Here is a 26,654-nt window from a genome sequence, read left to right on the forward strand (position 1 = left end):
ATGTGTATGTATGTGTTTATAAGTGTATATACTGTATGTATGTATGTATGTGTTTATAAGTGTATATACTGTATGTATGTATGTATATACATGTGTATGTATGTGTTTATAAGTGTATATACTGTATGTATGTATGTATGTGTATACATGTGTATGTATGTGTTTATAAGTGTATATACTGTATGTATGTATGTATGTGTATACATGTGTATGTATGTGTTTATAAGTGTATATACTGTATGTATGTATGTATGTATGTATATACATGTGTATGTATGTGTTTATAAGTGTATATACTGTATGTATGTATGTATGTATGTATGTGTATACATGTGTATGTATGTGTTTATAAGTGTATATACTGTATGTATGTATGTATGTATGTATGTATATACATGTGTATGTATGTGTTTATAAGTGTATATACTGTATGTATGTATGTATAAGCTAGAAAGCTTCACACTGTGTAGACATGACTTGCTGCAGTGTGGATACTGGTTAGTATAGGACTGGTCTGATGTGGGACACCTTGTGGGTGGTAGACTGGCTTGGCAGGATGTGATCATATTGTGTGACTAAGATCCCATTTCATTTAAAGGCAATTTTAAAAGCAAAAAATTTTTTGCAGAAGTATATTTGTTTTAGCAGCACAAATATATGCTCATATTATTGTGAGATATTTATCCCAATCTTATTAGAAGCTATGTAAGTATATTTGGCAGACAGAAACATATACTAATATGTCATGTAGAAGTGGACTTAAGTGGTTGGATGTGCACCAAAATATCTCTTGTTGTTTTGTAATTATTTGGTCACTTTGGTAGCACTCCCACAATATTTGTGTTAAGTTTAAACAGTCCTTTCGTGGTGTGCGTAACCAAAAAAACCCCTCTGTTGTATTTCTTGTATGTATGTATATACATGTGTATGTATGTGTTTATAAGTGTATATACTGTATGTATGTATGTATGTGTATACATGTGTATGTATGTGTTTATAAGTGTATATACTGTATGTATGTATGTATGTATATACATGTGTATGTATGTGTTTATAAGTGTATATACTGTATGTATGTATGTATGTGTATACATGTGTATGTATGTGTTTATAAGTGTATATACTGTATGTATGTATGTGTATACATGTGTATGTATGTGTTTATAAGTGTATATACTGTATGTATGTATGTATGTGTATACATGTGTATGTATGTGTTTATAAGTGTATATACTGTATGTATGTATGTATGTGTATACATGTGTATGTATGTGTTTATAAGTGTATATACTGTATGTATGTATGTATGTATGTATGTGTATACATGTGTATGTATGTGTTTATAAGTGTATATACTGTATGTATGTATGTATGTATGTGTATACATGTGTATGTATGTGTTTATAAGTGTATATACTGTATGTATGTATGTATGTATGTGTATACATGTGTATGTATGTGTTTATAAGTGTATATACTGTATGTATGTATGTGTATACATGTGTATGTATGTGTTTATAAGTGTATATACTGTATGTATGTATGTATGTGTATACATGTGTATGTATGTGTTTATAAGTGTATATACTGTATGTATGTATGTATGTATGTATATACATGTGTATATATGTGTTTATAAGTGTATATACTGTATGTATGTATGTATATACATGTGTATGTATGTGTTTATAAGTGTATATACTGTATGTATGTATGTATGTGTATACATGTGTATGTATGTGTTTATAAGTGTATATACTGTATGTATGTATGTATGTGTATACATGTGTATGTATGTGTTTATAAGTGTATATACTGTATGTATGTATGTATGTATGTATGTATGTGTATACATGTGTATGTATGTGTTTATAAGTGTATATACTGTATGTATGTATGTATATACATGTGTATGTATGTGTTTATAAGTGTATATACTGTATGTATGTATGTATGTGTATACATGTGTATGTATGTGTTTATAAGTGTATATACTGTATGTATGTATGTATGTGTATACATGTGTATGTATGTGTTTATAAGTGTATATACTGTATGTATGTATGTATGTGTATACATGTGTATGTATGTGTTTATAAGTGTATATACTGTATGTATGTATGTATGTATGTGTATACATGTGTATGTATGTGTTTATAAGTGTATATACTGTATGTATGTATGTATGTGTATACATGTGTATGTATGTGTTTATAAGTGTATATACTGTATGTATGTATGTATGTGTATACATGTGTATGTATGTGTTTATAAGTGTATATACTGTATGTATGTATGTATGTGTATACATGTGTATGTATGTGTTTATAAGTGTATATACTGTATGTATGTATGTATGTATATACATGTGTATGTATGTGTTTATAAGTGTATATACTGTATGTATGTATGTGTATACATGTGTATGTATGTGTTTATAAGTGTATATACTGTATGTATGTATGTGTATACATGTGTATGTATGTGTTTATAAGTGTATATACTGTATGTATGTATGTATGTATGTATATACATGTGTATGTATGTGTTTATAAGTGTATATACTGTATGTATGTATGTATGTGTATACATGTGTATGTATGTGTTTATAAGTGTATATACTGTATGTATGTATGTATGTGTATACATGTGTATGTATGTGTTTATAAGTGTATATACTGTATGTATGTATGTATGTGTATACATGTGTATGTATGTGTTTATAAGTGTATATACTGTATGTATGTATGTATGTATATACATGTGTATGTATGTGTTTATAAGTGTATATACTGTATGTATGTATGTGTATACATGTGTATGTATGTGTTTATAAGTGTATATACTGTATGTATGTATGTGTATACATGTGTATGTATGTGTTTATAAGTGTATATACTGTATGTATGTATGTATGTATATACATGTGTATGTATGTGTTTATAAGTGTATATACTGTATGTATGTATGTGTATACATGTGTATGTATGTGTTTATAAGTGTATATACTGTATGTATGTATGTATGTGTATACATGTGTATGTATGTGTTTATAAGTGTATATACTGTATGTATGTATGTATGTGTATACATGTGTATGTATGTGTTTATAAGTGTATATACTGTATGTATGTATGTATGTGTATACATGTGTATGTATGTGTTTATAAGTGTATATACTGTATGTATGTATGTGTATACATGTGTATGTATGTGTTTATAAGTGTATATACTGTATGTATGTATGTATGTATGTGTATACATGTGTATGTATGTGTTTATAAGTGTATATACTGTATGTATGTATGTATGTATATACATGTGTATGTATGTGTTTATAAGTGTATATACTGTATGTATGTATGTGTATACATGTGTATGTATGTGTTTATAAGTGTATATACTGTATGTATGTATGTATGTATGTGTATACATGTGTATGTATGTGTTTATAAGTGTATATACTGTATGTATGTATGTATGTGTATACATGTGTATGTATGTGTTTATAAGTGTATATACTGTATGTATGTATGTGTATACATGTGTATGTATGTGTTTATAAGTGTATATACTGTATGTATGTATGTATGTATGTGTATACATGTGTATGTATGTGTTTATAAGTGTATATACTGTATGTATGTATGTATGTATATACATGTGTATGTATGTGTTTATAAGTGTATATACTGTATGTATGTATGTGTATACATGTGTATGTATGTGTTTATAAGTGTATATACTGTATGTATGTATGTATGTATGTGTATACATGTGTATGTATGTGTTTATAAGTGTATATACTGTATGTATGTATGTATTGTTGCACAATTATCCCTCAAATTCACCAGGATTACATTCAATAAATTTGGATATGCTCAGGATAATATCCTCTGCACTGTGCAATACTTATAATAACCCCTAGTGTCACCTCACTACACACTTGTGCACTATTCACTTTACCAACACAGATCGATGCTTACGTCATTACAGATGTTCCGAATGCAAATTCGGCACAATCTGACTACTTTTGCTAGTTATCAAATTTCTACCAGGTACGCTCGGCACTATTCCGGCCCAGCGTACCTGGTTTTCATTCCGCTGCCCTGGAGGTGGCAGATGCCATAGGAATCAATGGGAGTCTGAAAGCAGCGAAAGCTCATGTTCGCTGCTGCCCGATATCCCATTGATTCCTATGGTAACGTTTACACCTAACACCCTAACATGTACCCAGAGTCTAAACACCTCTAATCTGCCCCCCCTACACCGCCGCCACCTACATTATTTTATTAACCCCCTAATCTTCCGCCCCTACACCGCTGCCACCTACATTATGCTTATTAACCCCTAATCTGCCGCTCCCTACACCGCCGCCACCTACATTATACTTATTAACCCCTAATCTGCCCCCCTACACCGCTGCCACCTACATTATACTTATTAACCCCTAATCTACCTCCCCGGCACCGCCGCCACCTACATAAAGTTATTAACCCCTAATCTGCGGCCCACACTGCTGCCACCTACATTATACTTATTAACCCCTAATCTTCCACCCCCTACACCGCCACCACTATATTAAATGTATTGACCCCTAAACCTAAGTCTAACCCTAACCCTAACACCAACTAACTTAAATTAAATTTAAATAAATCTAAATAAATATTCCTATCATTAAATAAATTATTCCTATTTTAAACTAAATACTTACCTATAAAATAAACCCTAAGCTAGCTACAATATAACTAATAGTTACATTGTAGCTATCTTAGGGTTTATTTTTATTTTACAGGCAAGTTTGTATTTATTTTAACTAGGTACAATAGTTATTAAATAGTTATTAACTATTTAATAACTTCCAAGTTAAAATAAATACAAATATACCTGTAAAATAAAACCTAACCTAAGTTACAATTACACCTAATGCTACACTATAATTAAATAAATTCCCTAAACTAAATACAATTAAATAAAATTATCTAAAGTACAAAAAAACAAAAAACACTAAATTACAGAAAATAATAAACAAATTACAAGATTTTTAAACTAATTACACCTAATCTAATCCCCCTAACAAAATAAAAAAGCCCCCCCCCAAAAAAAATAATAAAAAGCCCTACCCTACACTAAATTACAAATAGCCTTTTGCGGGGCATTGCCCCAAAGTAATCAGCTCTTTTGCCTGTAAAAAAAATTACAACTCCCCCCCAACATTAAAACCCACCACCCACACAACCAACCCTACTTTAAAACCCACCCAATACCCCCTTAAAAAAACCTAACACTAACCCCTTGAAGATCACCTTACCGTGAGAAGTCTTCACCCAACCGGGCCAAAGTCCTCAACAAAGCCGGCAGAAGTGGTCCTCCAGACAGGCAGAAGTGGTCCTCCAGTCTTCATCCAGATGGCATCTTCTATCTTCATCCATCCGGCGCAGAACGGGTCCATCTTCAAGACATCCGACGCGGAGCATCCTCTTCTGACGATGTCTTCTTGTTGAATGAAGGTACCTTTAAATGACGTCATCCAAGATGGCGTTCCTTCCATTCCTATTGGCTGATAGAATTCTATCAGCCAATCGGAATTAAGGTAGAAAAAATCCTATTGGCTAATGCAATCAAACATTAGGATTTAAGTTCAATCCTATTGGCTGATCCAATAAGCCAATAGGATTGAGCTTGCATTCTATTCGCTGATTGGAACAGCCAATAGGATTTTTTCTACCTTAATTCTGATTGGCTAATAGAATTCTATCAGCCAATCGGAATTGAAAGGACGCCATCTTGGATGACGTCACTTAAAGGTACCTTCATTCAACAAGAAGACGTCGTCAGAAGAGGATGCTCCACGTCGGATGTCTTGAAGATGGACCCGCTCTGCGCCGGATGGATGAAGATAGAAGATGCCATCTGGATGAAGACTTCTGCCCGTCTGGAGGACTACTTCAGCCTGTCTGAAGGACCACTTCTGCCAGATTCGTTGAGGACTTCGGCCCGGTTAGGTGAAGACTTCTCACAGGGTTTACCCCAGATTAGGGGTAAATAAGTATAATGTAGATGGCGGCGGGCTCTGGGAGCAGCGGTTTAAGGGTTAAACACTTTATTTAGTTGCAGTGGGGTCCGTGAGCGGTGGTTTAGGGGTTAATACATTTATTAGAGTTGCACTGGGCTCCGGGAGCGGCGTTATAGGGGTAAAACAGTATAGTATAGTGTGGGTGTTTAGTGACAGGGTACCAGTAAAGCTGGGAAAAAGCCGAAGAGCAGCAAGATTGATGACTGTTAGTTAACAACAGTCCGCTGCTCATCGCCCCGTACTTGGTGCACGGCTTTTTGACAGCTTTTTTGGTAACTTTGGAGAGCGTATTCAGGTCCGCGGCAGAGATGTTAGGTGATCTTAGGCGAGTGTATTGGTGCCATTGAATGCAAGTAAGTTGACGGCTTGATAAGTAGATGCCAAAGTGTCCTATCTAACAGTTATGGTTGGGTGTCTATGTGTCTGCACTTACCAAAACCCTTTCTTCCTATCTCAAATGACTGTGTGGTTGGATGTGTGTGTTTGTGTATGTGAATGCATGTGTGTGTAGATTGTCAGTGTGTGTATAACTACCAACCTTCCATCCCAACTGCCCTTATCCCTCTCAGCTGTCCTGTTTATATTCTGAGATCTTTCTTTACTTTGGACAAACTGACTTTCTTGGAAAGGGTGAAGTACTTTGCATATGTAAAGACCTTGTTTCTTTGATGTTACTTTTATCTACCTTTGTCAATAATCACACCCTTCCATTGAATGTAGACCTTTGGTACACATATATACAGACACACATATTTTATATACATTCTATATCAGTTATATGCATATATATACTTACATGTGTATGTATACATGTGTATACATGTGTTTATAAGTGTATATATGTACAGTGTGTATGTATGTGTATACATGTGTATGTATGTGTTTATAAGTGTATATATGTATGTATGTGTATACATGTGTATATATGTGTTTATAAGTGTATATATGCATGTATGTATGTATGTATGTATGTATGTATGTGTATACATGTGTATGTATGTGTTTATAAGTGTATATATGTATGTATGTATGTGTGTATACATGTGTATGTATGTGTTTATAAGTATATATATGTATGTTTGTGTATACATGTGTATATATGTGTTTATAAGTTTATATATGTATGTATGTATGTGTATACATGTGTATGTATGTGTTTATAAGTGTATATATGTATGTATGTATGTATGTATATGTATACATGTGTATGTATGTGTTTATAAGTGTATATATGTATGTATGTATGTATGTGTATACATGTGTATATATGTGTTTATAAGTGTATATATGTATGTATGTATGTATGTATGTATGTGTATACATGTGTATGTATGTGTTTATAAGTGTATATATGTATGTATGTGTATACATGTGTATATACAGTATGTGTTTATATAGTGTATATATGTATGCACATATCTATGCCTTTATATATACACTGTATACATAAATACACATTTTTAGACACGTATATTTATGTATGTATACGTCAAAGCCCTTTCCATTCAAATACCTTGTTATATACTATGACCCTTTATAACTTTTTAATTTTAATATTTATGTGAATAATTTATATTAGATAGTGTTTATGTGAGTGTAATACTCTTTGTTAATGTAGTTATGTTGTGCTTGGTGCAACTTCTTATTTAGCCCTAACTCTTTATGCAAGGTTCAGCTGCGCCAACCCGCTGAGCGCAAACTTAATTTCTGCTTGGGTGGTTACATTTAATTTCACGTTGTAATAGAGGCGCAAGTTAGCGAGAGCACAATATTTAAATATTGCATGTGCACTAACGTTAGCGCACCACTTGTAATCTAGCCCATATTTAGTTGAAATTAATCCCCCACAAATTAAAATCAACCCAAGACCATAATGCTTCTTTTTAGAAGAATTCCTATTGATACACTTCCCCACAACACCATTCTACATATTACATACTAACAAATTGGGGATGAGCATATGTGCATATGCTAATATTTACATAACTGAATTTCATTGATTAGGAGACTGTAGTGCCATTGATAAGTTTGTGTGTCTTTGAATAGGTACAAGCAATGTATTTAGTGTTTATCTCCCTCCAGTGTTCCAGCATTAGTTCTCTATGTTTCTACTAAGGTCTTTTGGTTACAGGTACGTGCTCTCATATCATCTCAGAAGAGGTTAAAAAACCTATTATTTTGTTCTCCCAAACACTTTAAACCTGCAAGATGAGAAGTGTAAATGCCACTACACAAACAAATACATTTTCCCTTCCTCTTCAAGAGTCATCCATGAAATATTGCAACATAACGTTTTATAGACGCTATTACGGGAATGTAAAGAGTTTTATAATCTATTGAGATGTTTCATAAAACAGCAAAACATTTAACAAAAAACCCCCTTATAAATTGGTTTTAGAAGGTCCTGAGAAGCAAACCGATATTGTACTATTTTATTGCACGTTTATAATATGTGAAATGTTGTTTGCAATCTCTAAAAACCAAGCGTTGTGAAGAGTTACAAATCAATGGTTAATATTTATTATTCAAGTGTTAATACGGTGTGTGGCGCAGAAATCATTAGCGCGGAGGCATAAAGTTTTCTTTTAGGGTGTGCTGCGTACACTAATATTTATGTCAGATAAATTATATGTATATTAAACCTACAATAAGGGAAGATATTAATGATAAAACATGTGAGAATGTAGAGACCCTGTGGGTTAAAACAAAGAGGGGACAACACATTCTAAGAAAATATCACAAGAAAGATGCTACAAGCCCCCCAACATTAGTGACATGGAGAAAACTGCTAATGCAAATAGGAAAGGCTGCTAATAATAACAGTGTTGCAATTTTGGGAGATTTTAAAGGGATACTAAACCCACATTTTTTCTTTCATGATTCAGATAGAGCAGCAATTTTCAGCAACTTTCTAATTTACTCCTATTATCAATTTTTCTTTGTTCTTTTGGATTCTTTTTTTGAAAAAACAGAAATGTAAACTTAGGAGCCGTCCCATTTTTGGTTCAGCAGCCTGGCTAGAGCTTGCTGGATGGTGGCTACGTTTAGCCACCAATCAGCAAGCGCTACACAGGTGCTGAACCAAAATTGAGCCTCCTCCTAAGCTTATATTCCTGCATGTCAAATAAACAAAGTAACATAGTAGATGAGGTTGAAAAAAGACTGAAGTCCATCGAGTTCAACCTATACAAATCTAATATACTTACAAAAAAGCTTGTTAAACTTAAATTAATCCCATTAAAAGGTGACCCATTTAAAGGGACATGAAACCCCAAAAAATTATTTCATGATTTAGGTATAATATACAATTGTATTTTTTTTTCCAGTTTACGTTTACTTCTATTATCAAATTAGCTTCATTCTCTTGGTATCATTTTTTGAAGGAACAGCAATGCACTATTGGTTTCAAACGGAACACATAGGTGAGCCATATCAGTATATATATGCAGCCACCAATCAGCAGCTAAAATCTATCGGCTAGATTTAGAGTTTTGTCGGTAACGACCAGCGTAGCTAACGCTGGCTTTTTTCTGGCCGCACCTTTAAAATAACTCTGGTATTGAGAGTCCACAGAAAGGTTGCGTTAGGCTCCAAAAAAGGAGCGTAGAGCATATTTAACGCCACTGCATCTCTCGATACCAGAGTTGCTTACGGACGCGGCCAGCCTCAAAAACGTGCTTGTGCACGATTCCCCCATAAAAAACAATGGGGCTGTTTGAGCTGAAAAAAACCTAACACCTGCAAAAAAGCCGCATTCAGCTCCTAACGCAGCCCCATTGTTGTCTATGGGGAAACACTTCCACGTCTGCACCTAACACTCTAACATGTACCCCGAGTCTAAACACCCCTAACCTTACACTTATTAACCCCTAATCTGCCGCCCCCGCTATCGCTGACCCCTGCATATTATTATTAACCCCTAATCTGCCGCTCCGTAAACCGCCGCTGCTTACATTATCCTTATGTACCCCTAATCTGCTGCCCCTAACACCGCCGACCCCTATATTATATTTATTAACCCCTAATCTGCCCCCCACAATGTCGCCTCCACCTGCCTACACTTATTAACCCCTAATCTGCCGAGCAGACCGCACCGCTATTATAATAAAGTTATTAACCCCTAATCCGCCTCACTAACCCTATAATAAATAGTATTAACCCCTAATCTGCCCTCCCTAACATCGCCGACACCAAACTTCAAACAATAACCCCTAATCTGCCAACTGGAGCTCACCGCTATTCTAATAAATGTATTAACCCCTAAAGCTAAGTCTAACCCTAACACTAACACCCCCCTAAGTTAAATATAATTTAAAACTAACGAAATAAATTAACTCATTAAATAAATTATTCCTATTTAAAGCTAAATACTTCCCTGTAAAATAAATCCTAATATAGCTACAATATAAATTATAATTATATTATAGCTATTTTAGGATTAATATTTATTTTACAGGTAACTTTGTATTTATTTTAACCAGTTACAATAGCTATTAAATAGTTAAGAACTATTTAATAGCTAAAATAGTTAAAATAATTACAAAATTACCTGTAAAATAAATCCTAACCTAAGTTACAATTAAACCTAACACTACACTATCAATAAATTAATTAAATAAAATACCTACAGTTACCTACAATTAAACCTAACACTACACTATCAATAAATTAATTAAATACAATATCTACAAATACTAACTAAAGTACAAAAAATAAAAAATAACTAAGTTACAAAAAATAAAAAAAATATTTACAAACATCAGAAAAATATTACAACAATTTTAAACTAATTACACCTACTCTAAGCCCCCTAATAAAATAACAAAGACCCCCAAAATAAAAAAATGCCCTACCCTATTCTAAATTACAAAAGTTCCAAGCTCTTTTACCTTACCAGCCCTGAACAGGGCCCTTTGTGGGGCATGCCCCAAAGAATTCAGCTCTTTTGCCTGTAAAAAAAACATACACTACCCCCCCCCCAACATTACAACCCACCACCCACATACCCCTAATCTAACCCAAACCCCCCTTAAATAAACCTAACACTAAGCCCCTGAAGATCTTCCTACCTTGTCTTCACCTCACCGGGTATCACCGATGCGTCCTGGCTCCAAAATCTTCATCTAAGCCCAAGCGGGGGCTAGACATCCATCATCCGACGGCTGAAGAAGTCCAGAAGAGGCTCCAAAGTCTTCATCCTATCCGGGAAGAAGAGTAGATCCAGACCGGCAACCATCATCTTCCAAGCGGCATCTTCTATCTTCATCCGATGAGGACCGGCTCCATCTTGAAGACCTCCACCGCGGACCCATCTTCTTCCGACAACGACTTCCCGACGAATGACGGTTCCTTTAAGGGACGTCATCCAAGATGGCGTCCCTCGAATTCCGATTGGCTGATAGGATTCTATCAGCCAATCGGAATTAAGGTAGGAAAATTCTGATTGGCTGATGGAATCAGCCAATCAGAATCAAGTTCAACAGGTAATTTTGTAATTATTTTAACTATTTTAGCTATTAAATAGTTCTTAACTATTTAATAGCTATTGTACCTGGTTAAAATAAATACAAAGTTACCTGTAAAATAAATATTAATCCTAAAATAGCTATAATATAATTATAATTTATATTGTAGCTATATTAGGATTTATTTTACAGGTAAGTATTTAGCTTTAAATAGGAATAATTTATTTAATAAGAGTTAATTTATTTCGTTAGATTTAAATTATATTTAACTTAGGGGGGTGTTAGTGTTAGGGTTAGACTTAGCTTTAGGGGTTAATACATTTATTAGAATAGCGGCGAGATTCGGTCGGCAGATTAGGGGTTAATAACTGAAGTTAGGTGTCGGCGATGTTAGGGAGGGCAGATTAGGGGTTAATAAATATAATATAGGGGTCGGCAGTGCTAGGGGCAGCAGATTAGGGGTACATAAGGATAACGTAGGTGGCGGTCGGCAGATTAGGGGTTAAAAAAATGTAATCGAGTGTCGGCGATGTGGGGGGGGCCTCGGTTTAGGGGTACATAGGTAGTTTATGGGTGTTAGTGTACTTTAGGGCACAGTAGTTAAGAGCTTTATGAACCGGCGTTAGCCCAGAAAGCTCTAAACTACTGACTTTTTTCTGCGGCTGGAGTTTTGTCGTTAGAATTCTAACGCTCACTTCAGCCACAACTCTAAATACCGGAGTTAGGAAGATCCCTTTGAAAAGATAGGATACGCAAATGGCGTAAGGGGATCTGCGGTATGGAAAAGTCGTGGCTGAAAAGTGAGCGTTAGACCCTTTTTTGACTGACTCCAAATACCTGCGGTAGCCTAAAACCAGCGTTAGCAGCCTCTAACGCTGGTTTTCACGGCTACCGCCAAACTCCAAATCTAGGCCTATGTTTTCTGATTCTGAGCTTACCTAGATAAACATTTCAGCAAAGGATAACAATAGAAGGAAGCAAATTAAATAATAGAAGTAAATTGGAAAGTTGTTTAAAATTGCATGCTCTGAATCATGAAATAATTTTTTGGGGGGTTTCATGTCCTTTTAACACAAGCAAACATATCCATGTATTATGTTTCTAGCCAAAAATTTATCCAAACCATTATTAAATGTATCTAATGTATTGGCATTTACTACCTCCTTTGATAATGAGTTCCACCATTTTATTGCTCTTACAGTGAAAAAACGTTTCCGTTGCAGATTTCATCTTTTTTCCTCTAGCCTTCAGTTGCGACCTCTTGTCACAAACAATTTTCTTGGAATAAACAGAGCTTCTGCCATCTCTGTATATGGGCCTTGCATATATTTATATAAAACAAGCATGTCACCTGTTTGGCTAAGTCTTGTCCCATTTAAATAATACATTGCCTGCTTTTTTAACTTCCAAAATGTAGAATTTTGCATTTTCCTGTATTCAATCTAATTTTCCATTTACCTGCCCATACTTCTAATTAAACTCATTAACTTTACACAACTTTGTATCATCTGCAAAAATAGAGATGTTGCTATTTAATCCTTGCTCCAAGTCATTAATTAAAATATTAAAAAGAACAATGACCAGCACTGATCCCTGGGGGACTCCACTGATTACCTTTGTCCAATCTGAGTATGGTCCATTCACTACTACTCTTTGCTCCCTATCTTTTGTCCAGTTATTTTTTCATGAGCTAACATTAGATACCAAGAGAATAAATAAAAATAAATTGTTGCTCTATCTGAATCATGAAAAAAACAAACAAATTGGGTTTAATATCCCTTTAAGTACACCAAAATAAAATGGGCCAATGAAATAAGCAATACAGCTAAGGGTGATGGATTTTTAAATAATATCAAAGATAACTTCATGTCATAATTAATAGAGGAGCCAACTAGAAATAAAGCTATATTGGATTTTATGTTATCAAACAATACAGAAATAATATCAAATATGTCATAGAACATTTCGGAAACAGTGATTATAACATGGTCACATTTGAATTAATTTTCAATTAACAGTGTTACAAAGTATTCTCTAATAAAATCTCAGAGGATAAATGGATAACATTTAAAACTTTGTTAAATAAATATGCACATCAACACATGGTTAAAAAAGTAAAATACATAAATCCAAGATAATGTGGCTAAAATAAAATGTGCTAAGAGACATTAGGAAAAAAACATAAGGCATTGAAATTATTCAAAGACATTAGTACAGACTCAACATTCCAAACATATAAATAATAATATAACAAAGCCTGCAAAAAAAAAAGCAATCAAATTAGTCAAAATTAAAAATGAAAGATTAATTGCAAAGGATTCTAAGTCAAACCTGAAAAGGTTTTTTTTAAGTATATAAATGAAAAACAAAAAAAAAAAACTATTAAGGAAGATATAGATACATTAAAATGTGTGAAGGGTAGCATGATTAATAGTGACAGGGAGAAGGTGGAGGTACTTTTATTCAGCATACACAGAGAGCAACCAATTTGAAAAACATTGAAAAAACTAGAACATACAAGCCTACATCAATACCTGGGGTATCTGTAGATGATGTCAGGAAAAAATTATAATATTAAGGTAAATTAAACTCCAGGCCCAGATGGAATACACCCAAGGTTTTAAGGGAATTTAGCATTGTTGTAACCAAACCTATACTCTTAATTTTTTAAGATTCATTATCCTCAGGCATAGTACCACAGAACTGGCATAAAGCTGGGAAGCAGGAATGATCCAGGAAACTGTAGACCAGTTAGTCTGACATCAATAGAGGGGAAGATACTTGAAGGGATTATAAAGGATTATATTGATGAGTATGTTCATGTAAACACGATTATGAGCATGGTTTTATGAGAAATAGATCATGTCAAACTAATCTAATTAGATTCTACAAGGAAGTAAAAATATAGATAAAGGGGAATCAGTTGATTTGATATACAGTGCCACTTGAGAGATTAATGCACAATATTATGGGACTGGGGATTGCTGGGAATATTAGCTCATGGACAAATAACTGCACAAAAGACAGGGAGCAACTAGTAGTATTTAATGGATTAACTTCATTTACGATTTGCAACACAGATACAATAAGTGATCTACTCCCCCTTTGAAAATTAAAATAGGTGGTGCTTTGTGTGTATCAGGTGTATTAAAATGCTTTAGTTAAAAACAAATTTAACCATTGACTTTTAGGTATATTGATGATTTGATTCTTGTCTGGAGGGGAGATAAGGGCACGGCTAACCTTTTCGTGGACTGGCTGAACTCAAATGACATAGGTATTAGTTTCACCTACGAATTTCAGAAACACAAGGTTAACTACCTAGATGTTACATTGGCTGGAGAAAGTGATGGAGAAAAAGGGATAGTCAAGTCAGACCTATACAGGAAACCCATCACAGGGAACACAATTCTCTATGCCAATAGCAACAATTCGAACAGTGTTTATGGCGATTATGGAGGGCCAAATGTTCAGAGTGAAGAGAAACTGTACCTCACATTCACAGTTTGTAGATCAATCAAAATCCCTGTTGAATAGATTGAAGGATAAAGAATATTCAGCACCCATGGTCCAAGGGGTGAAGAACTCTGTAGCAATCCTAGACAGGAAAGATTTGCTGAAAAGGAGAAATAAAAAAAGGAGAAAAAAACAGTCCCAAGCAACTAAACAAGCTTTTTTCCTGACTACTTATAGTAATCAGTTTGATGAGGTCTGTAAGATAGTCAACAAACACTTTAAGATGCTAGCTGCGGATGAAGATCTGGCAGATCTAGTGGAAAAAGGGTGCAAATTCTCCTATAGAAGGGGCGTTTCGATAGGGAATATGGTTTCACCCACTGCCCTAAAACCAACAGAGCCCGTAACCAGCTCATGGCTAACTATGAAAGGGGTATATAGGGCCACAATCACACATACAAAGCATGTGAATATGTGTCATTAGGAGATGGATTCAGGTGTGAAATGTCAGGAGAAATGTTCACACACAACAAATGCTACAATTGTAGAACATCATATATATACCTTTTAACATGTATGGAATGCAAAATCCAATATGTAGGTATGACTACAAGAGACACCAGAACAAGGATAAGGGAGCATATTGGTAACATTCAATCAGGTACCCTGTCCACACCATTAGTTAGACATTTCAGGGATTTACATCAAAAAAGACCAGACACACTCAAATGGACAATAGTGGAACAGGACCAATATGGAAGCAGAGGAGGGGATAGAGATAAAACACTTGCTAGACAGGAAACCTTTTGGATCTTTAAGTTGAGAACAAGGACTCCAAATGGTCTAAACTCAGAATTTGATCTGATCAACTTCTGGGAGTGACCTCTTTAAGGTATATTTGAGTTTTTATTTGTATTTATAATTAAACTCAGGATTTGATCTGACCAACTTCTGGGAGTGATTTATCTAAGGTATAGGTTCAAGAACCCTTGCATATGGGATGCTGTCATAAGATTATTTCATGATTCAGATAGAAAATACAATTTTAAACAACATTCCAGTTTACTTCTATTATCTAATTTGCTTAATTCTTTAGATATCGTTTGTTGAAGAAATAGCAATGCACATGGGTGAGCCAATCACACGAGGCATCTATGTGCAGCTACCAATCAGCAGCTATTAAGCCTATCTAGCTATGCTTTTCAGCAAAGAATATCAAGAGAATGAAGCATATTAGATAATAGAAGTAAATTAGAAAGTTGTTTAAAATTGCATGCTCTTTCTAAATCATGAAAGAAAAAATGTGTGTTTCATGTCCCTTTAAGCTATGACTACGGCATAACTGCCAAAACGCATTAGCAGACCTCACAGCCACAGCCTACAATTGTGTGTTTTTTATATTTCGTGACTTTTAAAACCAAATAAAGGATTACTGTTTTTATTCACCACTCCGGGACCTTGTTTGTTCTTTTTGGATGATTGAAGAAACATTGACTTTTAACACATAGTTAAAGTCCAGAGCATTAATACACTAGTGGGAGCTAGCTGAACATATCTAGTGAGCCAGTGACAAGAGAGCATTAATACACTACTGGGAGCTAGCTGAATATATCTAGTGAGAAAGTGACAAGAGAGCATTAATACACTACTGGGAGCTAGTTGAACATATCTGGTGAGCCAGTGACAAGAGAACATTAATACACTACTGGGAGCTAGCTGAACATATCTGGTGACTAAGTGAAAAGAGAGCATTAAAGGGATACTAAATCCAAATTTGTTCTCTCATGATTCAGATAGAGCAGGCAATTTTAGCAGCTTTCTAATTTACTCCTATTATAAATTTTTTATTTGTTCTCTTGCTATCTTTATTTAAAAACCAGGAATCTAAAGCTTAGGAGCCAGCCAGTTTTTGGTTCAGAACTTGGGTTGTGCTTGCTTATTGGTTTGCTGAATGTAGTCACCAATAAACAAGCGCTATCCAGGGTGCTGGACCTAAAATGGGTCGGCTCCTAAGCTTTACAGTCTTGCTTTTTAAATAAAGATAGGAAGAGAACAAAAAAAATTGATAATAGGAGTACATTAGAAAGTTGCTTAAAATTGCATGAGTTTACTATCCCTTTAATACACTACTGGGAGCTAGCTGAACATATCTGGTGAACCAGTGACAAGAAGCATATGTATGTAGTCACAAATCACCTCAGTAATGCATTGATGCTTCTGAGCCTACCTAGCTATACTATATCAAGGGGGGCAGATTTTGTTAGGCAAGGGCTACCTCTAATTTTATTCCAAATGACGTGGTCACCTAACTAAAAAAAAACACCAGTCTTGATAATAATAATTACAATAATGTATTTATTCAAAAAACACAAAGCACATTCTGTATATTTGCTACAAATAGGACCTGCTGGCTGAAACATTTTATTTTTGCTACAAATAGGACCTGCTGGCTGAAATTGTTTATTTTTTTATTTTTGCCACAAATAGGACCACTCTTTAACAAATACAGCTGTGCTCTGTCTTTACTTACTGCGAGAGCTCTCTCTTTACGTCACGCTGGGACCGTCAAGCAACCTTATCTGTGTACCCCGCCTGCGTATGATAAGTAGTCTCACAATCAAACGGCTCAAAACTAATTCTACAAAGTAATTTTACTGGCGTGATGCCGTGTCAGGTTGATTAGGGGGAAGGTTCTGTAACCAAAGCTGGGGCAGCGAGTTAAGCTACAGCCGCGTCGCTCATGCAGAAATTTACGGCTAGATTTAGAGTTTTGTCGGTAAGGACCCGCGTAGCTAACGCCGGCTTTTTTCTGGCCGCACCATAAAAATAACTCTGGTATTGAGAGTCCACATAAAGGCTGCGTTAGGCTCCAAAAAAGGAGCGTAGAGCATATTTAACGCAGCTTCAACTCTCGATACCAGAGTTGCTTACGGACGCGGCCAGCCTCAAAAACGTGCTCGTGCACGATTCCCCCATAGGAAACAATGGGGCTGTTTGAGCTGAAAAAAAACCTGAAAACACCTGTAAAAAAGCCGCGTTCAGCTCCTAACGCAGCCCCATTGTTTGCTACGCGTAAACACTTCCTACGTCTGCACCTAACACTCTAACATGTACCCCGAGTCTAAACACCCCTAACCTTACACTTATTAACCCCTAATCTGCCGCCCCCGCTATCGCTGACCCCTGCATATTTTTTTAACCCCTAATCTGCCGCTCCGTAAACCGCCGCTACTTACATTATCCTTATGTACCCCTAATCTGCTGCCCCTAACACCGCCGACCCCTATATTATATTTATTAACCCCTAATCTGCCTCCCACAACGTCGCCTCCACCTGCCTACACTTATTAACCCCTAATCTGCCGAGCGGACCGCAACGCTACTATAATAAAGTTATTAACCCCTAATCCTCCTCACTAACCCTATAATAAATAGTATTAACCCCTAATCTGCCCTCCCTAACATCGCCGACACCTAACTTCAATTATTAACCCCTAATCTGCCGACCAGAGCTCACCGCTATTCTAATAAATGGATTAACCCCTAAAGCTAAGTCTAACCCTAACACTAACACCCCCCTAACTTAAATATAATTTAAATCTAACGAAATTAATTAACTCTTATTAAATAAATTATTCCTATTTAAAGATAAATACTTACCTGTAAAATAAATCCTAATATAGCTACAATATAAATTATAATTACATTGTAGCTATTTTAGGATTAATATTTATTTTACAGGCAACTTTGTAATTATTTTAACCAGGTACAATAGCTATTAAATAGTTAAGCACTATTTAATAGTTACCTAGTTAAAATAATTACAAAATTACCTGTAAAATAAATCCTAACCTAAGTTACAATTAAACCTAACACTATACTATCATTAAATTAATTAAATAAAATACCTACAATTACCTACAATTAAACCTAACACTACACTATCATTTAATTAATTAAATACAATACCTACAAATAACTACAATGAAATAAACTAACTAAAGTTCAAAGCTCTTTTACCTTACCAGCCCTGAACAGGGCCCTTTGCGGGGCATGCCCCAAGAAGTTCAGCTCTTTTGCCTGTAAAAAAAAAAATATACAATACCCCCCCCAACATTACAACCCACCACCCACATACCCCTAATCTAACCCAAACCCCCCTTAAATAAACCTAACACTAAGCCCCTGAAGATCTTCCTACCTTATCTTCACCATACCAGGTTCACCGATCGGTCCAGAAGAGCTCCTCCGATGTCCTGATCCAAGCCCAAGCAGGGGGGCTGAAGAGGTCCATGATCAGGCTGAAGTCATCATCCAAGCGTGAGCTGAAGAGGTCCATGATCCGGCTGAAGTCTTCATCCAAGCGGGAGCTGAAGAGGTCCATGATCCGGATGAAGTCTTCTATCAACGGCATCTTCAATCTTCTTTCTTCGGGAGCCATCATCTTCCATCCGACGCGGAACATCCTCTTCTCCCGACGCCTACTAGCCGAATGAAGGTTCCTTTAAGGGACGTCATCCAAGATGGCGTCCCTCGAATTCCAATTGGCTGATAGGATTCTATCAGCCAATCGGAATTAAGGTAGGAAAATTCTGATTGGCTGATGGAATCAGCCAATCAGAATCAAGTTCAATCCGATTGGCTGATCCGATCAGCCAATAGAATGCGAGCTCAATCTGATTGGCTGATCGGACCTCTTCAGCCACCGGATGATGGATCGCCAGCCCCCGCTTGGGTATTAGGCTAACTCCAAATACCGGAGTTAGCCTAAAACCAGCGTTAGGAGCCTCTAACGCTGGTTTTCACGGCTAACGCCAAACTCCAAATCTAGGCCATAGTGCCTATACAGCCATCATAACCGATTACAAATGTCTGCATAAGAGAAAGATTTCTCACACATCTACAGGGGTTTGTGAGAAATCTTTCTCTTATTATGTAGACTTTTAAATTCTTACAGGCGGTCACCTCAAAATTCACTTGCGGTCCCCTGGTAGACTGCGATCTACATCTTGTCCACCCCTGCTCTGAATGATCCATGAATGTTTAATTTTAACTTTCATTTACTTTTAGGGCTGATATAAAGCAACAACAGGTGCTACCCTAAAAACATTTCTAAAATATTATCTTAATCAATATACTTATTATGCAGCTGCCTATGATCATATTTATTCTTAAACACGATAGCTAAGACTTTTTAGTGACGAATATTTGTTATTTGTTGTTTGTTAAGTTTTAACAAAAAAATATCTGAATGAATGCCCTAAAGATTTTAAAGAATAACGAATATAAACTAACAGAATTCAATAGTATATATTCGTTATCCTTTATATTAGGTTTAATACTTACTTATAGTGCGCTGGGGGCCACGTTAATATGTCCTTCCTTACAGAGTTTAGCACCTCACTAATAGGAGGATTTGTGTGCAGAGACGAAAGTCCTTTGGTGCAGTTTCTGGGATCTGACGCACTAATCATACTATTAGCGAGGCCCTGGACTCTGGGAAGAAGGTTGTATTAACGCAGCTCACCAGCTCGCTACAGATATTTTAACCTGCAGGTGACACTATTCCACCTGCAGCAAATAACATTTAAATTTATTTTAACGGAAACAAAGGTAAAATTTAATAAATATCCAGTTTTATTTTTGTTTTAAAATGAATACAGAATATTGCAGTACAAAAGTATTCTGAAAAGCACATTTTTTAGAATATTTGTTCCGAATGATTGATCCAAAACAAATTCTTCTGTGCTGCATATGTCTACTTTCTAGTACCTTTTAATAGACTCAAGCATCATTTAGTAACTATTTGCGTAGTCATGGCAAGATTACCAGACACTGGATCCTTACATCCCGTGGCTGTACTAATTTTGATAGCATTAATACATCTGCATATCTGGCAATGTCATATTTAAATCTTATCTACTATGACAATTGATTCCTGTCTTATTCCAGCTAACCTGGAAAGAAATCATCTGAAATCTTTGAGAACTTTCTTTCAGCAATATATTGCAATGTATGTGTCCTGAGAGACCCTTAAAGGATTACTTTCTGTTATATTTTTTAAGCTAAACAACTAACATATTAAAGTTAATAAACATTAATTAAAACCTACTGACCTATATTTTCTCCAAATCGAAGTTTCATAACGTTCTAAAAGTTATATCTTTTATTCGCCGATGATGTCACGTTATCCTGCCCACTATTTTCAGCACTGAGTGTTCAAAATACTTAAACCAATAACTTTGTGTTTGAAGCGCCATTTTGAAACCTAGGTATTGTAAACGGATTGGTACAGAGCAAAGGATACCCACGGAGTGGGTTTGGAAAACAATTAAATTTGCAGACAAGATTTCTGATATACGGTAGAGATATGTTAATGAAATGCTATTGATAAAAAGCGTATTTGGGGTAGTTAGTTAGTAACAGGCATAGAAAATATTTACTTACAGTGGCCCTTTAAACGAGCTTGCGCCTTCATCCCCAGGTGTTTATAGGGGACACACCTCAATGCATGCTAAGAATGATAAAATCCAGCAGAAGATATAAGAAGATATAGGCCTTTTGCATAGAAACTCGTGGTCGCCATGTTGTTAGCACACGCCAAAATTGAAACAGTGCTTTAAAAAACCCTAGTAAAAATAATGTTTAAAGCAATATGTGTCCAAGCATGTTATGTCAAGAGAGATTTCACAGTGTAATATATGTTGTTTTACATTATATAGATGCTGCATTCATTATGCGGGGTCACTGTACTCTTAAACTCTTCACTAAATTTTAAAGAAGAGGAAATAATTAGAGATAAAGAAGGGAAATCTCTGCTGATAAGGGGTTTAATCCAAAACACACCGATTCTACTTGTTAACATTTATGCCCCCAATGAACACCAAGCACTATTTTAAACAAAATTAAGCAAATTATTGACACAATGGAAAAGGTATAAGACTTTTATAGGGGGCGACTTTAACCTTTCACTTGACCAGAAACTCGATAGAACTACGATGAGGGCAACACAATTGAGACCCTCTAGCACCCCCAGAACGTCTTAAAAGACTTCTCTCTGGACCATAACCTGATTGATTGCTGGAGATCCAAAAACGGGAATGATAGGGATTATACTTATTTCTCCCCAATGCATCATACACAATCTAGGTTGGACTACATTTTCATGAGTCAAATACTGTTACCCCTCCTAACTACTGCCAAAATTTAAACTGCCCTTGGTCGGACTATTCTATTGTAGAGGCAACTATATCTGGAGTATTAAATCCAAATAGAACTAAATCTTTGTCCCTTAATGTTAATTTGCTACAAGATACCATAGTATTACAAAAGCTCCAACAATAAATTTCAGAATATATAAGCTTTAACAATGGTAGGACATCCAATCCTATTCATGTTTGGGGAGCACTAAAGGCTTTTGTTAGAGGCATCTTTATAGCAGAGTCAAGTAAACACAACAAACAACATAACGTTAAATTATCACAATTACAATCTGAAGCAAATGAGTTGTGCTCTCGGACCACCCCGAACACGAGCAAGAAAAATAGGAAAAATTGAGGGGCATAAATGACGATATAGATAAATTACTCAACAAAGAGGCAGCTAGGTCTATTAAACTAGTAGACACTCATTACTACATATATGGGAATAAGCCCGACAAAATGTTAGCAAATAAGCTTAAGGAACTCACTAGAAATACCACAGTCCCACAACTTCAATTACCTAATAATAGAAGTACCAACGACCCTCTTAGTATTGCCAATATATTTGCTGATTTTTATCACAATCTTTACAACCTTCCTTCACATAAAAAAGGAGAGAATAGATCTGAGGACTTAGACAAATTTTTAGGACCCAGCACACTTCCCAAAATCTCAGACGAAGAGCGCAACAACCTGAATGCTCCTATATCTCAGGCAGAAATTAAATTAGTCATAAAAATCATGAAAAGCTCCAGAGCACCAGGCCCTGATGGATACTCAGGTATCTTTTTTTAAATCTTTGCAGGATTTTATAGTGCCCCAAATCTCCCTGGTATTTAATTCAATAATGCAGGGTAAAGAAATTCCTAAAGAAATGCTCATGGCCAGAATAGCAGTTATACCAAAACCGGGAAAGAATAAACAGCACTGTCAAAATTATAGGCCCATCTCATTGATAAATCAAGAGGTAAAAAAATTTACAAAAATTCTGGCGAATATACTTAATCCCATTCTCAAAACATTAATCCACCCAGACCAAGTGGGGTTCATAAGAAACAGAGAGGCCCCAGTTAACACTCGTAAGATTATTGATCTGATTAATGTAGCTACAGTTGAAAAAACGCCTTCTCTGTTTGTTTCTTTGGACGCAGAGAAGGAGTTTGACAGAATCAATTGGAACTATATGTTTGCGGTTCTGGAAAAAACAGGTATCACTGGAACTTTTCACGATGCTCTCGCCACCCTTTACTCGCACCCATCAGCTTTTGTCAAACTCTCATGATATCAATCGAAGCCAATACAGATCAGGAATGGGACGAGGCAGGGTTGCCCTTTGTCCCCACTATTATTCACACTATGTATTGAACCACTAGCAATTCGAATCAGATGTGACCCTGACATATCTGGATTAATAAGAAGATTATGAGCACTCATAGGAGAGATGGGGGGGTGGGTCTCCCATATCTAACCTCTTATTATTACTCGGCATGAATGGCCCAGACGTTACATTGGTTCAACAGTGCACATCAGCCTTTATGGACACAAATTGAATCTGCAGTTGCTGACACAGACCAGATTTCCAGATTATTATGGACTCCAAAAAACATAGACAGCCTCTTATATATAAGCATGTAGCGATATCACACACTATTTTTATGTGGAATAAACTGACTGCTAAATTTCCCTTAATCCAGGAGAATTCTAAACTAACACCTTTGATACTACCACAAACTCCAATAGATTCACTTACACAGCAGAAATGGGCCAACAAGGGGCTTTATAGAATAGCTGATGTGTTTATGGGTGACAGTTTCATCTCATATGAGCAATATAAAGCCATTGATCCTGATGACAGAAACATATGGTATCACTATCTGCAACTGAAATCTAGAGTTCAGGAGGTGACGGGTCTTTTTAGGACACTGACATCCACTATATTTTAATCCTTATGTTTAGCTAAGGACCTGACATGGGGTACGATCACTATGTTATACCCGACGTTTAACAATAGCTTTAGAGAAATTAAATCTCCAACTATTATGAAATGGGAACAGGATCTGGATAAGACCTGGCCTTTAAAGACATGGAACTCAAGCTTATCCAAGGGACTGCCATTCTCACATAATGCTGTGCTTAAAGAAAATTACCTCAAGGTGGCCTTTAGAAGGTACTTGCACCCAACTAGGTTCAGGAGCTCGGAGGGCTCATCCCCAAAGCTTTGCTACAGGGGGGTGTGGCGATAGAGGAACATATATGCACATGTGGTGGCATTGAGACAAAATTAGAGGGATTTGGGAGAGAACCTCTGATCTCCTTAGTTCCATTTTCCAGAAGGAAGTCACATTATCTCCTGAATATGCATTATTACACTTCCTATTGCCACATATACCGAAACGACACCAAAAGTTAGTTATGACAATCTGTACAGTGGTAAGGATTAGTGTGGCACAGTTTTGGAAATCTACACCCCCTAGTTTTGGGTTTACTGAAAAAAATAGCACACCATTATGAAATTGCAAGCATGGCAGCAGAAACTCTAAACACTAAGGAAAGTTTTGTTATACAATGGGAACCATACATTATGCACCATGAAGCTAGAGAGCGGAGAAATAACAAACCTTTATAGTAGCTATGTAATATTAGTTTAAGAATATGACGGAGAGCCGGGACCTATTACCTATCACCTACTTACTACCTTCCTTGTTGAAGAGTTATTAAAGACTACAGAGAATAGACTAAAACGGAAATTTGCTGATTACACTGATATGTTGATTGTACATGCCTGAGTATGTTATTATTATTATAAAAACTTAATAAAAACTATTTCAAAATAAAGCAATATGTGTCAAAGTAGAAAAGCGACCACATAGTGAAAAAAAAACACTGCACTGTCTGCCCATCCTGACAACCTAAAAGGTGTATTTAGTTGGGTTAGCAGTGGTGCGGATGGAAACAGATTACAATAGTTAACTATGAAAGTTACAACTTAGGGCTCCATGTACTAAAGCGTCAATTTTCTCGCCGACAACGTGTCTTCTCGACTCGCTTGAACTCGCGGCTAGCGAGATGTTGCCTGCCCGCCATATGTACTTAAAACTATCCCAAAAAATGGCGCGTCTAATCCGCATCGAGCACTGGTGAATGATTCATACATATGACGCCTCGCTATTTGCTAATGTACTATTAATTGCTTACAACTTGTCAGTCACATTTGTCCCATGTGACTGTAAGGTGTCAGAAACGTCAGATTTGTCGCGGGAACATATTGCAGCACTATATAAAGTAGAATTTATAAATTTTGTCAGACTTCATAGTTCCCAAATTTGAAGCTTTACTGACTGTTATTCTTATCGATAAATTAAGTATGGCTACTTCTTGATCTGTATCCAAGAAAAACCAATTTGGCTGACAAGATCACCTATTCATACAGTCCCCAAAATTATGTATACTATGTTGGGAAAAGGTGCTGGTACTTAGGGAGTGTAATGGCACATGTGATAAAACACGTATGTAATACACAACAAAGTTGTTGTCAATTAATTCCTTGATACAGTTCAGCCTGTGTGTTTAGAGCAATATAGTTGTTGAATAGTGAGTTGATGCATACACCGCTTCATACGGTACAATCCGTGTAAGACACTGGGTAACAGAGCTTAATATTGTGTAGTGAATTACTTAGCCAATTATACAGCAATATATAGCAATCACCGCCCTGCCACAGTGTTATCCGTGTACTCACAGTCAATTTTGAGGGAGACTGGCGACTCCGGTGATCCTGGGCTGTCTCGCGGTTCCTTCCTCTGGGTTTACTTGCGGATATGCCTAACACCGCTCGCCAAACAAACTCCTCTCCAACAGGTAGATCCAAACACACACAGGCCTTGGCGTGACTCACTGCTGACGTTAACAATCCTGATTGGTTAACCGTTGCACACCTTCCTTCCTCCCATTGGACAATAAGTACCAGCACTCACTCCTTTAATCCGATCCTCGGTGAAACGGCAAAATGAATCCAAAGATGATAGAACAGGTCCGGGGTCAGATTTAAAAAATCAAAAACTTTATTGTAACGATTTAAAATCCAAACATGGGGACAGAACACAGAAAGTCCAAAACACCTAGAACTGTGGCTTACGCGTTTCGGCCGTAGCCTTACTCATAGCCAATATCACATTGCTAATCAATTCAGTTTAAAAAAAGGCCCCCCAGGGCTGTGATTGGTTCAAAAACAATAGGCGTGTTTGAACTTTGATTAGTTTCCTGTGAAACTTAACAAGTGTCAACTACAAGTCAAACCAGCATAATAAAGCAATGATTATAAGGCATTTCACAGACAAATATATATAAAAGAATAGAACTGCAAACACTGTATATCGGCTTTCTCTAATGTAAAACCTAACCTTTAGAGTTATCCTAATGTATCATATTGCAGTGTTTATAAATTGAAACTGACCT

The sequence above is a fragment of the Bombina bombina genome, chromosome 2 (assembly GCF_027579735.1).
Source record: "Bombina bombina isolate aBomBom1 chromosome 2, aBomBom1.pri, whole genome shotgun sequence".
NCBI lineage: Eukaryota > Metazoa > Chordata > Amphibia > Anura > Bombinatoridae > Bombina > Bombina bombina.